This window comes from Heterocephalus glaber, unplaced genomic scaffold (assembly GCF_053883595.1).
Source record: "Heterocephalus glaber isolate CG9 unplaced genomic scaffold, H.glaber_assembly_v1.0 deba00000281, whole genome shotgun sequence".
Lineage (NCBI taxonomy): Eukaryota > Metazoa > Chordata > Mammalia > Rodentia > Bathyergidae > Heterocephalus > Heterocephalus glaber.
In genome coordinates, this window is record NW_028258139.1 from 6568764 (window position 1) to 6581348 (window position 12585).

The 12585-nt window shown below is 47.1% G+C and overlaps 1 protein-coding gene across 3 annotated transcripts in view; it reads left to right on the plus strand.

The window, feature by feature from the left end:
* The window catches only part of Clxn (calaxin), a 55387-nt gene that overhangs the window by 14693 nt on the left and 28109 nt on the right, over positions 1-12585 (plus strand). Inside the window, exon 7 of one of the 3 annotated variants that reach the window (XM_087185856.1) lies at positions 5616-8052. The exons of 1 other annotated variant lie outside the window; for it this stretch is intronic. The gene's annotated coding sequence lies outside the window, so the exon portion shown is untranslated. Of the gene's footprint in view, positions 1-4; positions 1752-5615; positions 8053-12585 lie in introns of those variants that run through there. One more of the 3 variants, XM_087185867.1, reaches the window with a different exon arrangement.

Consider the following 12585-nt stretch of genomic DNA (forward strand, 5'->3'; position numbering starts at 1 on the left):
GCAGCGATTGCCCCCTCTGTTAGAAGTGGATGATCTTTTGAAGTATTTTCCAGTCTAAATTATCATTGAAGAAGAAAACAATCCAAATACATGTTGAATAAACCAAAGGCCCCTCTCATCAGATATATCTCAAGGATTCTTGCTCAATTTTGTGGGATAGGAGAAAAGGAAGGGAATATAATCCTAAGGTCTCCTGGGAGAAAGGAGGCATCCTCCTGCAGTCGAAATGCCCTCATCAGAGTCCCATTGCTCTCAGCAGCAGTTAGCTGCTCACAGTTCCATCCTTGGTAATTTGTGGCTTTCTGCATACCTCCTGCCTCCTACCTAATCCACCAAGAAAATATTCCTCCCACTAAGACACACATCCTCTTGTTTATTTTTGTCTCCCTCCTGCTTTCTCAGCTCCACAGTGTCCTTATTATGTGGCCCCAGCCAGGCTCACAGAGAGCTCCTTGGGGTAAGGGCTTGTCAGCGTAAAGGACATTTGAATAAATTGGGTGAAATAGAGTCGGTCCTCCCTTTAACCTAAGGTGCAGCTTCCCTCCTCCTGTCAGCATCTCTAAAATCTTTGTGTGGGTGATGGGGGACCCTGAGCAAGCTGTCACCCACATAAAGACACTGCATTCATCCTAAGATGCAGACCCACATGGCAGGAAGCAGGGGGATTCCCAAGTACTCTGTATGAGGTGCATTAGGAATATGAGTCACCACCCCTGTGGAGGAACCAGTAGCACAGAAGCACAGAACAGTCTAGAACACTAACTAAAGCCACTTAGACAAAGTTTTCTTAATGAATCCTTTTGACTCAGAAAATGGAATAAAATCCTCAGAATCTTTTGTTTTTGGTACCGGGGATCTAACCTGGGACCTTGTGCTTGCAAGGCAGGAGCCAGAACCACTGAGCTAAACCTCCGGCCCACCAATTGAAATTTTTAGAAAAGTCAAGAAAATTGTTTTGTGTCCCAGATGGGGTAAAAGGCAAAGCTAATGTTTAGATATTATCTAGTTCTAACATTAAAATTTGTCTGCAGCAACTTCTGTTCTTATAGCCACATACCACTGAGCTGTGGAGTAATTGAGTGCCCCGGGGCTACTTGAATCTTCCAATGGACCCTCAAGGCAGTAGTCACTGGGAAATGTACATGTATTGTAAGACCACTGACACCTTTCCCTGTCAATGTTTATGAGTAAGACCACTGACACCTTTCGCTGACACTTTTACCTAAATACACCCTTTCTTCAGGAGAAACCTTCAGCTTGAATGTAGAGACTTTCATATTTGGTACCAATAGGAGTGTGGACATTTGGCAAGGACCTTGTTCTCCCAAGAGTCTAGATGTGATGAACTGCATGCCTTGGCCATCAGGCTGTCAAACCCCGGTGACTCCAAGGCCAGTCAACAGATGACAGAAAGAGTCATGTACATGTGAGAACATGGATTTTATAGATCTGAATCTGCAGCCAACCATGTCTATCCTGACGTCCTCTTATGGTCACAAAATACCACATGGCGCTGTGCCGATCACATCCACTTTGGAAGTCTGATATAACTAAGCATGATTTATAGATTTGTAGAGACTACAGTATTTGTCATTCAGACTAGGATGATATTGAGAGTGAAAGGAGAGATTCACAATTACATTTAAACCATGTGATCTGGGGTTGTCCAAGGCAGAGCAGGATGTGTGTTCATTCATTTGTATCCTATAAATCACCCTACAAATTATATTTTTGTAAAATGATATTAACAGCTGCTCTCTGTCCCTGCTTCATAGGATTTTTGTAAGACAAGAATGAATAAAATAATATCTATTATTATTATTTTTTAAACTATAAAGTATTACGATATAAATACATAGATTATTACAGGTAAGCATTGAGTACTCTGTCTTGGAGTAACCCTACCACAGCAGTTCATGTATAATTAAATATGGAACCAACAGCATGGTCTTTGGTAACTCTAACTCCTGGCTGCTGGGTTCTGCCTTGTGGTAGATGTATGACATTGCTGCCTTAGCATAAGGAAGTTGCAGAATATTTTCTACAATATGTTTAATAGCTGAATTAATTTAGAGAAATTAATCTCATGAAGCTAGGATAATGCTCTATTGTAAACACCAGTAAGATTGTAGCCCTCTTGGACTTAGTAAAATTCTCTCTCTCTCTCTCTCTCTCTCTGTCTTTCTCTCTCTCTCTCTCTCTCTCTCTCTCTCTCTCTCTCTCTCTCTATCCATATTTCTCTCTCACTCTCTCTCACACACACACACAAGCATGTGGATCTCCCTCATCACAAACTTAAAAACATAGACAAATATTAGACACACATTGTAGTTTATCCCATTTAACAGACGCATTAGCATTCCTTGAATTTCTTTCTCATCCTGCCAAGATACCACTGATTCTAGAGCATTGTCACCACACTGCTAATGGCTATAGTCTGATTCAACATACATAAAACTTATTGTGTTGTTTTTTTTACATTGGCCCTCAAGTCCTCAAGTTTTAGAACATCAGAAAGAAATCAGTAAGATGTATGATTTGTATGAAATCATGAAAATCGAACATCTTATTGTGTAAACATGCACTTGCTTCCAAGTTATGTGAGCTGCAACAAGCCAAATTCATACTATGGTCTGCTTGTGCTATTATTAATTTAGATAGTGTAAATTTGACTAAAAGCAATGCGGGCTGCTTCCTTCTTTGCATTTCTAATTACTTGGTGCTGTCTCTTGATTCATGTGAATGCAAAAGAAAGCCTAGTAGCTCTAGCTAGGACTGTTACTGTCTTTACCTGGAAGTGAGGGTACTCCTCTTACTTCATCCTGGTTGAATGTGTGCATGATGTATACATTTCCCCTTGCTTCTGATAACCATAGATAAATACTATAAAAGAGATGTGTGAAAATAGGAGCCTTGCCCTGCCTTCAAGGATTCCACAGTCTGGAAAATCAGAGTTGTTGGAGTCATGAAAGAGAAGAAGAAAAAAGATACAGAGAACAAAAAGAAGAAAGGGGGAAGAGGTGGTGGGAAAATGAAAAAGATTAACTGAGTAGTAGAAAGGTTTTCACACACACATTTTCTTTTAAAGAACACGGAGAGGTGAGCAGGAGAGCCAAGGAGGTGCTACTTTTCTGTGTGTTTCCTGGGCCCATGATTACAGCTCTCCAGTGGCTGGTGGGAGAGTGACAGGCTCCCTCTCAGAGGTTTCTGAGAAGGGGCACAGCAGGCAGAGGGAATGGCAGGCAGAGCAGGATGTGGAGCAGGCTGGGGCCTGCAGCAGCACCAGGTATGTGGCTGAGGCAGGCGCTGGCCCGCGGCAGGTGCAGCTCAGCCAGTGCCCGGCGGCCTCAGGAAAGGAAAACCTGCAGGTGCAGTTGGGACTTGTCCTGAGACTCCCCAGCCACGCGTTTTTCTGAATAGTTGTCCTATCTGCATTGCCTGCCTGTGAGATTATGGTCTGCATGGAAGGGGCTTCCAAGGAGGGAGAGGTTTGGTGGAGCCTCCAGTTCTGGTGTATACTAGCTTCTTAGGAAGTGAGGGGCAGCCTCAGAAAGCAGGGCAAGCATGGGTGTTCCAGAACTGCATGCTGACTGAGATTGAACCAGAGGACCAGTGGCAGTGGAATTCCTTCTGCCATCCCCAGGCCAGCCAGTCACCCCTAGAGCCACACCTCTGCATGCTGCCCCAGCCTGTATCAGACAGATGAGAGTCTATTGATTGCAGATTGGCACCTGCAGCTTCCTCCCAGCTCTCCTGCACACCAAAGATTCTTCAGCTCCCCAACATGATGCCCATCATGCTGCAGACTTCCAAAGCCTACCTGAATTCTCCTTGGTTGGATTCCCAAGAACCAATGTGGTTCAGCACACATCATACTCAGTAGTCTGTTAAATTATCTCTCAGCCCCTCTCATGACCTGTAATCAGAGGCAGTTTAGCAAATAAGCAATGATTGTCTCAAGTGGAAACAAGTAAAAAATGGAGCTACATATCTTATACAAGTTTCAAACACTTCGTCGCAGGGACCTGCCACCCCATTCAGAAAAGTCTAATGAAGATGTGGGGTGAGGTTCTGGGAAGTGGGGAGATCTTGTCTTTTCAGAAAGTTAACTCAAGGAATGATGGTTATTGTAGCAGTCACTGTGACCCGCAGAACAAGGAGGAGGAACAGGTTGATACCTCACTCTGCCTGGACACTGACCCAGGAAAGGGGCTAGGGCTGCACGAAAAGGAAGTGTTGGGGCACAGGGGTGACCCTGGAACACCGGCTCCTTTCAAAGTAGAACAGAAAGAACAGCACCGGCCATAGAACGCCCTGGGAACTCGCCCTAGAGAGAGGCCAGGAGGGGAAAGACGCTGAGAGAATGTAAAGGGTCTAGGTGGGGTCGGTACGGGAGCGCTGGGTGGAGGAGCGGTAGATGGAGGCCTGCAGGCGGGAGAAGGCAGGAGGAAGCTTAGGGCCACCCTGGCACGGGCATCTGGAGAGATGGCACGCTGGGGCAGCACTGCACATTGGTTGGTTCTTTCCCCGGCCGACATCCAGTCTCTGGGCAGGTGGGGAGAGGTGCAGAGAAGCGCCTCTGTGAGGAGGGCTGGAGGGGCTGCAGTGGGAGCCCTCCTTTCTCAGGTCATGTGCTCCGGCTGCCCCACACACGCCTCCCAGTCCCTCCCTGGCATCCTCAGGCCACCTGAGGCAGGTAGGCGGCGGCTGCAACCACACACCTGCCCTGTCAGGACCTGTTGTTTCTGGAGAAGAATGCAAGAACATGAAATCCCTTCAATGCTGTGTTGCCCTGCAGTGTGTGTGTGTGTGTGTGTGTGTGTAGGGAAGAGTTCACAGCACAAAATCAAATGTAAATCTATTTAAGCCCTGACCCCAGGAGCCAGAAAGTCAGATAGAGACCAGACATAGAAAGAGACAGAAAAGGATCACTCCTTGTTTAAAAGAAAGCACCTGAGCCTCTCTGCTTGTGGTTCACATGAAACCCTAAAAGGCAGAACTCTTTGTTCCCAGCTGCAGTGGACAAAACACGACACACCTTGCTCCTTCGTTCTCCTGTACATCAGCCTCAGTGCCTCCTGGGCTGGGGAGCGGCCCTGAAACCCGCACTCTGCCCTTTGCTTTGAACTCAGCCCTTAAGGCCGCATCCTCCAGGATCCAGTAAGCTAATACCTTTGGTTGAACCCCTGAGCAAGAACTCCTCAGCACACCCCGAGGCAAGAGTTCCCACCGCCAAAACTCATCTTGTCCCATAGCACCCTACCCACAGCCTTGTTCTGTGGACTCTTCAGCCGAGTGAAATGGAGCTCTGACCCTTGGCCTCTCCAAGGAGCCCAAAGGGTTCCTGCAGCACAGTGCGCCTGGACTCACACAAGTACGGCGTGTGTGTGGTGGCGGAGGTGGGAGGTCATCAGAATACCTGCCACATAGGGCAGAGAAGATGTAAGTGAACAAATTGAAAGTACTTACAGTGGGGTCTGGCATAGACGACATGCTCAATAAATGTTAGCTCCCATAATTATCACATGTAGATGATTTATCATGTGAAGATCTTCGTGCTTTGGTCACCTTTCGGGGACTTGAATCTGTTTTCCTACTCAATGTCACATCCCCAGGAACAGCAGTGACTGCAGCTTCCTTCTGGATCCCGCTCACCGCGCTCAGGCAGTGCTCAGTAGGAGCCGCTGGCTGCCTGCCACTTGCCACAGTTCCAGAGCACAGTTGGAATCCCTCCACGGATCAGCGTCCGCAGTGGGCACGCCTGGAAGGAGCCAAGGCAGGTGCAGTACAGCTGCAGTGAGGGTGTGATTAAGAGAGTCCTCATTATATGGTACACAAATACCTTCCCTTCGAAAATGCTCGGCTAAGAACCCAATGGTCTACTTTCAGGGAATGCTGACTCTAGGCCAAACTTGTAGCCTTATCGGTTGAGCACCCAAAGGTGCTCCTTATAAAATCCCCTTATAAAAATACTGCCCCGGGAGCATGCAGGTTGTTTTTAACAAACCCTGTCTTACACCTTTTATTAACCATCAAACTGCAATCCTTTGCTATGTGAGTTGAGGAGTACTTGCTATCTGGTCTGAATTTAAACTCTGTGTGTGTGTGTGTGTGTGTGTGTGTGTGCGCGCGCGCGCGCATTTGCACCCGGCAGGCTCTCTTCCCCTCAGAATTTCCTATGTCACCAGCCTCATCTATTATTGTGACCGCTGGTGTGTCTCGGAATGAAGCCCCCAGATCCTGGCATGCAGTGTTCTCCTCACCTTGTTGGGCTTTGCAGTCACTTTACAGAAAATTACGGGAAAGTGGACCCAAAGTGGAGAGAGCTCCGCAGAGAAAGGCGAGCTGGACACTCACATCAGAGACAGCAGATATGCCTCTAGGCCTCTGAATGTACCCTCCGGAGCCAGGCTATCCTCAAGCACCGGCTCCTACACAGGCAGCTCAACTCCCATTCACAGTACCGCAAGAGCCAGGGAATAAGCTAGCTGGCTGGTGAGCTCTACGTAGTTAGACTAAGCTGGTGCTGTTTAAACAGTAACACAAGAGTGCTGATGTGAGGCCATGATCTTAATCAGTTTACTGGCTCACTTAGAAACACATGAAGATATTCTTTCCTGGACAGCGCTGAGCAGAAGATAGGGAAAACAGAGAAGCAAGAGGATCAAGTAGCAGAGGAAAATAAAATGGTAAGAAGAAAGAACAACATGAGCCTGCCCTTATCAAGGAGATGAGCTCTCCCTGCTTGCTTCTGATGGGCAGGCAAGGGAAATAGTTAAACCTAGGCTCCAGGAATAATAAACAAGCTAGACTACAAGCTTTGTAGGGAGCAGGCAGGGGCCCCTGGCTCACAGTGGCATCCCAGTACATCCCGTCTGCATGGCAGATGGCCAGTCTCCCTGCACCTGAAGAGCAGCATGGGGTAAAGAGCTCTTGGGAATGGAGTATCTGCTTTCAGGCTCACCCTTCCCCTTCAGGTGTAAGATGAATAACACATGGTTGGCAAAGGTGAGTGGCAGGGTAACAGAACACAGCGTGAACTGCTGGAGCTCAGGAGAGGCACCACTGTATTATAGTCCCAGAATACCCATGAGTTCATGCTTTAGTGGAGGGAGTGTACATGCCCATATGGGACTCTTCTTTCTGGAAGTGCTAATTCTCTGGCACCCATAGCCTTGGACCCTGAGATGCTCGCTGCTCTTGGGAACTGGCTGGAAATCAGAGTCTCAGGCTCCCAGGCCTGCAACTGGCATTTCACTAGATCCTACAGTATATGCAGGGGTGGGAGGCACATAGGCACCTGTGAGCAGCTTCAATCACATTGGCCTAGAGCCCCACAAAGGATGATTTCAGCACATGGCAAAGACACCGAAGACCACAAGATGAATTACTGTGTGACCAGAGGAAGTGAAGACTAAGGCTTAATGAAACTGCATGGAGCCCTAAAGAACAAGCACCACAGCAACACATGGGGAGTTGTTTAAACTTAAATGTGAATCAGATTTTATACATACCCAAAGCAACTTTCAAATAAAAGGCAGTGATCTTTACTGCTGCTAGGAATAATCTGGGAAGCCATCGTGAGGAAGAGCACTGTGATGGACCGGAAGCCCACAAGCAGGATGCGCTGCTTTCCTCATCGGAAGATGTCGGGACAGCCCAGACAGGCAGCAGCTCAGAAAGCTCAGGAGGCCAAAAGGAAGGAAAGTAAGTTTCCTATTCCTATTTCACATGGGACTTCACCCCACGTGTCCATCAAGTGCACAGAGGGATGCCCTTGCCTTGCATTCCCACTTGTGGCTCTCCAGATGAAAATTCCCAAGCAACCGGAGACCACTCCCAGCGCGTGCCAGAAGCGCTGTGAGTGTCCTCACACCTGGACACAACTGCCAGGGGCCTTTGGGTACAGAACAACATGGCCCTCAGCCTCGGTAATTTGTGGCTTGCAGTGTGCCTCATGCTGCCATTTAAACCATCAGGAAAATATTCCTCCCCCTAAGACACACAAGCTCTTGTTTGTTTTTACCTCCCTCCTGCCTGCTCAGCACCACACTGCTTCTATTATAGGGCCCCAGCCTCTTGCACAGAGAGTTCCCTGAGTCAGGGGCTTGTTGGGTGAAAGGACTTTTCAAAATGTAAAACATAGCTCTGCCTGCCCTCTTTCACCTGAAGTGCACTTTCACTACCTGGTCCTCTTGTACAGCAAGATGGTCACTGAGGTGGATGGCAGTCCCCGGTGGGCAATACCCACCACCTGCAAGGCAGACAGGGAATTCTGGACCTAGACGAAATGGAGTTCAAAGGAAATGTACTGCACATGTGAAACAGCCCAGTAAATGAGGAGCAAGATCTTAAACTCTTGTTATTGGAGGATACTTAATATCTACTATTGTTGTGATCAGAAAAGTTAGTGGGACCTGTTCACTCATTCGTAGCACAACTTTGTTGCTGCTGAGCACTGAGTAACAAATCATGGGAGCATGACTGTCACAAACAACAGGACCAGAGTCCAGTCATCTAGGGAATGAGACAGGGAGGTCTTCTAAGGAATTCAGAGAAGCTGGGCTACAAGGCATTGGTGGAGAGGTTTGCTATCCCCTTTCTGACCCTGTACACAGCGGTATGCTGTATGTGACTATGGGGATTAAACCCAGGAGGTCTTTCACACTGAGCTACATCCCAGAAATTTTTTTCAATTTGTTTTATTTTGGCACAGGTGCTCACTAAGTTGCTAAGGCTGGGCTTGAACTTTCAGTCCTCCTGCCTTAGCCTCCAGGTGTGCAACACCATAGCTGGGTTTCTCTTCAGTATTCTCTTTGTCTTTCTGAACCCACTCTGTATACATCAATTAGACTTAGAAAAAAATCATTAAAAGTTTCAAATTCCAGTATCAAATAGCCTTTGATTTTTACAAAAGGCATATATGTGCTTGCTCTGATAAAAAAGAACTGGCCATCTCCTCAAACAAAAGAGCCTTCTAATCGCCACATTGTATTTGGCTGCATGATTGGCTCCATCTCTCTTCCAAAATCACCCTCTGGTATAAACACAGCTTCTGCCCTTACTTATGAGACTGGTTTGCTTTGCAAAGCATGATAATCAGGAAAGGAACTGACAGCAGATTGAACCAAGGCAAGCAAGGTCTCGCCATGGCCTGTGACGGGGCGGGAGGGGCAGAGGGGTGCTCCTTTTCTGTTTCCTAGCCCCATGATTACAGCTCTTCAATGGCTGGTGGGAGAGTGACAGGCTCCCTCTTGGAGGTTTCTGAGAAGGGGCACAGCAGGCAGAGGGAATGGCAGGCAGAGCAGGATGTGGAGCAGGCCGGGGCCTGCAGCAGCACCAGGTATGTGGCTGAGGCAGGCGCTGGCCCGCGGCAGGTGCAGCTCAGCCAGTGCCCGGCGGCCTCAGGAAAGGAAAACCTGCAGGTGCAGTTGGGACTTGTCCTGAGACTCCCCAGCCACGCGTTTTTCTGAATAGTTGTCCTATCTGCGTTGCCTGCCTGTGAGATTATGGTCTGCATGGGAGGGCTTGTGAGGGAGGGAGAGGAAGGGTAGAGTCACCAATTCTGGTAACTTTGATGACACTCAGGCTGCTCCAAGATTTAGGGGCAGCCTGGAGAGGCAGGATGGCCATGGGGATGTTTTCAAGGAACAGCACTGGCCTGATACTGGCCCGGAGAAAGCATGAAAGGAAAGGTTCCCTTGCCAGCCCCGAGCAGTCCTTGGTCTTCTAGGCGGGGCATTCCTCTCTCTTGATGTCTTAAAAAGCTGGATGGGGACCCTTGCTCCAAGACACATTCACATTGATCCTTCACACTCTCAGAAGAGCTTTGATCCTAGGCCGGTATTTAATATTTCTCTTATTTGGGGGGAAAGATGAAGACATAGTGCTTAATTAGCAGCATTTAGGAGATAAATTTCTGACTTTACAGCGTCATCTGTGTGACTTCCTTTCCCAAACAAAGTCAGTCCCCTGGAAGGAGATGCGGGGCATGTGACCCACGTCCAGACTGTGGGGTGGACCTGCACCAGCCAGCCAAGCCCTCCTGTCACCCTGGAGTCACACTCTGCTTTACCTTTTTAAATTTGTTTCCCTTTCTGTTCCTTCTACCAGAAGGAACAAATCCATGAAAACATAGACCTCACCAGTCCTATTTGCTGCTTTGTCTCCTGGCCTGGTGCACAGTAGATTTTCAAGCTGTACGTGCAGAATGAGTGGGGAAGGACCGCATCTCAAGGCATGGCATAATGGGGAAGCCTCTGTTTGCACTGGATTTCACAGAGTTCGTGTGCTCAGGGCAATGCTGTTTTTTGAGAAAGTAAATGAGACAATGTTTTGCACAGTATAAATCAGAATTAGTGCCCTAAACCTCAGCCCAGCTCTGATGGCCTATGACTTGTTGCATGAAATCCAGAACAAGAGTCAATGTTTTTCTTCTACCCATCATCGTACAGGGTTCAGTAGTGTCCTATTCATCTTGAACTCAAACTGAAAATGTCATCTTAGAGAATAAAAAAGAGTAACTGTGGATGCTCACCTACCTAAAAACATTACTGAGATAAGTGCTTCTTTTTTTAGAGAAGATCGAGGGCTGATTCAAGGCCTTTCTTTGAGCTCTGCATATGTAAGTTTATCCAATCAAATACGTTGTCCAAAAAAATGGAGCCAAAGTGGACAGACTCCAACTGAAGTGTACAGCAAATCTGGTTTAATATACATAAAGAGAATTCTAGAATAAGTTACAGTGGTCTATTAAAGAATATTCATCAATGAGAAACTTAAAAACCAAACTTAGCTGCTGTAGGGTTCCCAGGATGAGTGCTCTGCAGTGTAGGCACCTAAAGGGTTTTACCAGGATGATTCTATCGACCTTCAGTCCCTGGGTAAAATGATGCTGCTATATGTTTCAAAACTCATATGTTTGTAAGCACACTGTTGACCACAAAGCTTAACTTTTAAAGAAGGTGAGTGTGCAGATCTGCAAGTTGGGAGATTACATGGCAAACACGACAGTGGCTGGGAGAAGTCTCCCCTCCCCAGCAGGTACTGGTCCATCGCTCCATGTGGATGATGACTGATGATGACCGTGCCAGCTGGGAGGAGGGGCTTCTGAAATGTTACTCAGATTCTCAGCACAAGGCATGAGACTTTTAAGAGACACTGGATTTCTAGATTTTGTTCACAAGAAGTCGGTCCACCCAGGGTCCATTGTCCAGGCCTGTCTTCCAGCACCGGAGAGCTCTGCACTCTATCAACTTTGATGTCACTGGGGCCCTGAATGCTATACAGTGGAGTCCCAGACAGTGTCCTTGTCGGGAACATAAAAGTCCCCCTTAAAGAGGTGAGCAGATGAAGAGTGCTTTAGACCAAACCCATAGGCTCTAAAGGCTTCTAAAATGTCCCGAAACATCCCCAGAATTCACCTCTTCTCCCATTGTGAACAACAAATATCTTCAAGGAAAATGGCCTATACCAGCCTTGCAATATCAGACAGTGGGACAAGCAGGCCACACTGTACACCTGGGTTGTGTGGGGATGTATTCCCTCACAATCTTACTCTCAACCATTTTAATCTTGAACGTAATGTCCTAAATTTCTGCCTTCCAAACTTCAGTCTCATTTCATGTTATTTTTCATGTCATAAACACCTCTATGACCCTAATCCCAACTTTTTCACCGGATTCATCAGCTTGCACTAACCTTACTGCTTCCTCTCTTCACTCCATTCCCTGTCCGTCACTTCATCTAGGTAACTCTTCCTCATAGGCTAGAGCTGCTTTTCAGAACTGCTGTCTGGTAGCCATTGGCAAGCTGTGTTTCCCTGTAGAGTCAGCACGCATTCCTGCCACCCAGGTGCTGAACTTAGTCCTCCACACTTTAGTATCTTTTCACTCTCCGAAACGTAAACTCCCCAAGAGACAAAATTGATCTGATTCATCTGCCCTTCTCATGTCAATAGATGACAATTAACCTGTCACCTTGTGTGAAAATCCTGCTGCCTGGGCAGCATCTATAGACCTCAGGACTTGGCAGATGATACAAACTTCTTCAGATCTTAGAAAGTTATAGCACTCCATGAGTGTTACTAAGAGCTAAAGGAAATCAGACCAAACTCCATCAGGCCCCGCTCTACAAGCTTGACATTCCAAATAAGAGAACAAAATGCCTTTCCACTCTGGAGCTGACATATGTGAATGTGGTCTCCTATTTCCCCTTTTAGCCTCAATTTAATGCAGCCCCCACCCCTTGCAGACATCTTTCCATCTCAAGGTAATCTTGGGTTTTCCCACAGCAGATAGTCTGCACCAGTGATCACCACCAGGACCTCAAAGTGCTCGGGATCCTCACATGATGAGTGCCACTGAAGAAAGCCATCAGCAGTGGCTGGACATCTCAGGGCACATTCCAAAATATGACTTACTAGTACTTCCAGTGAATAATTTTATGAGTCTAATCTTCTTTCTTCTGTAGACTAAGAGTCTCTCCATCCTGAAAGTAGGCATCAAATTCCACTTCTTCCATGACACATCTCAATCCTATATTCAGCATCATAAAACAAAGCTTGTAAATGAGAGCTGTGGGAAT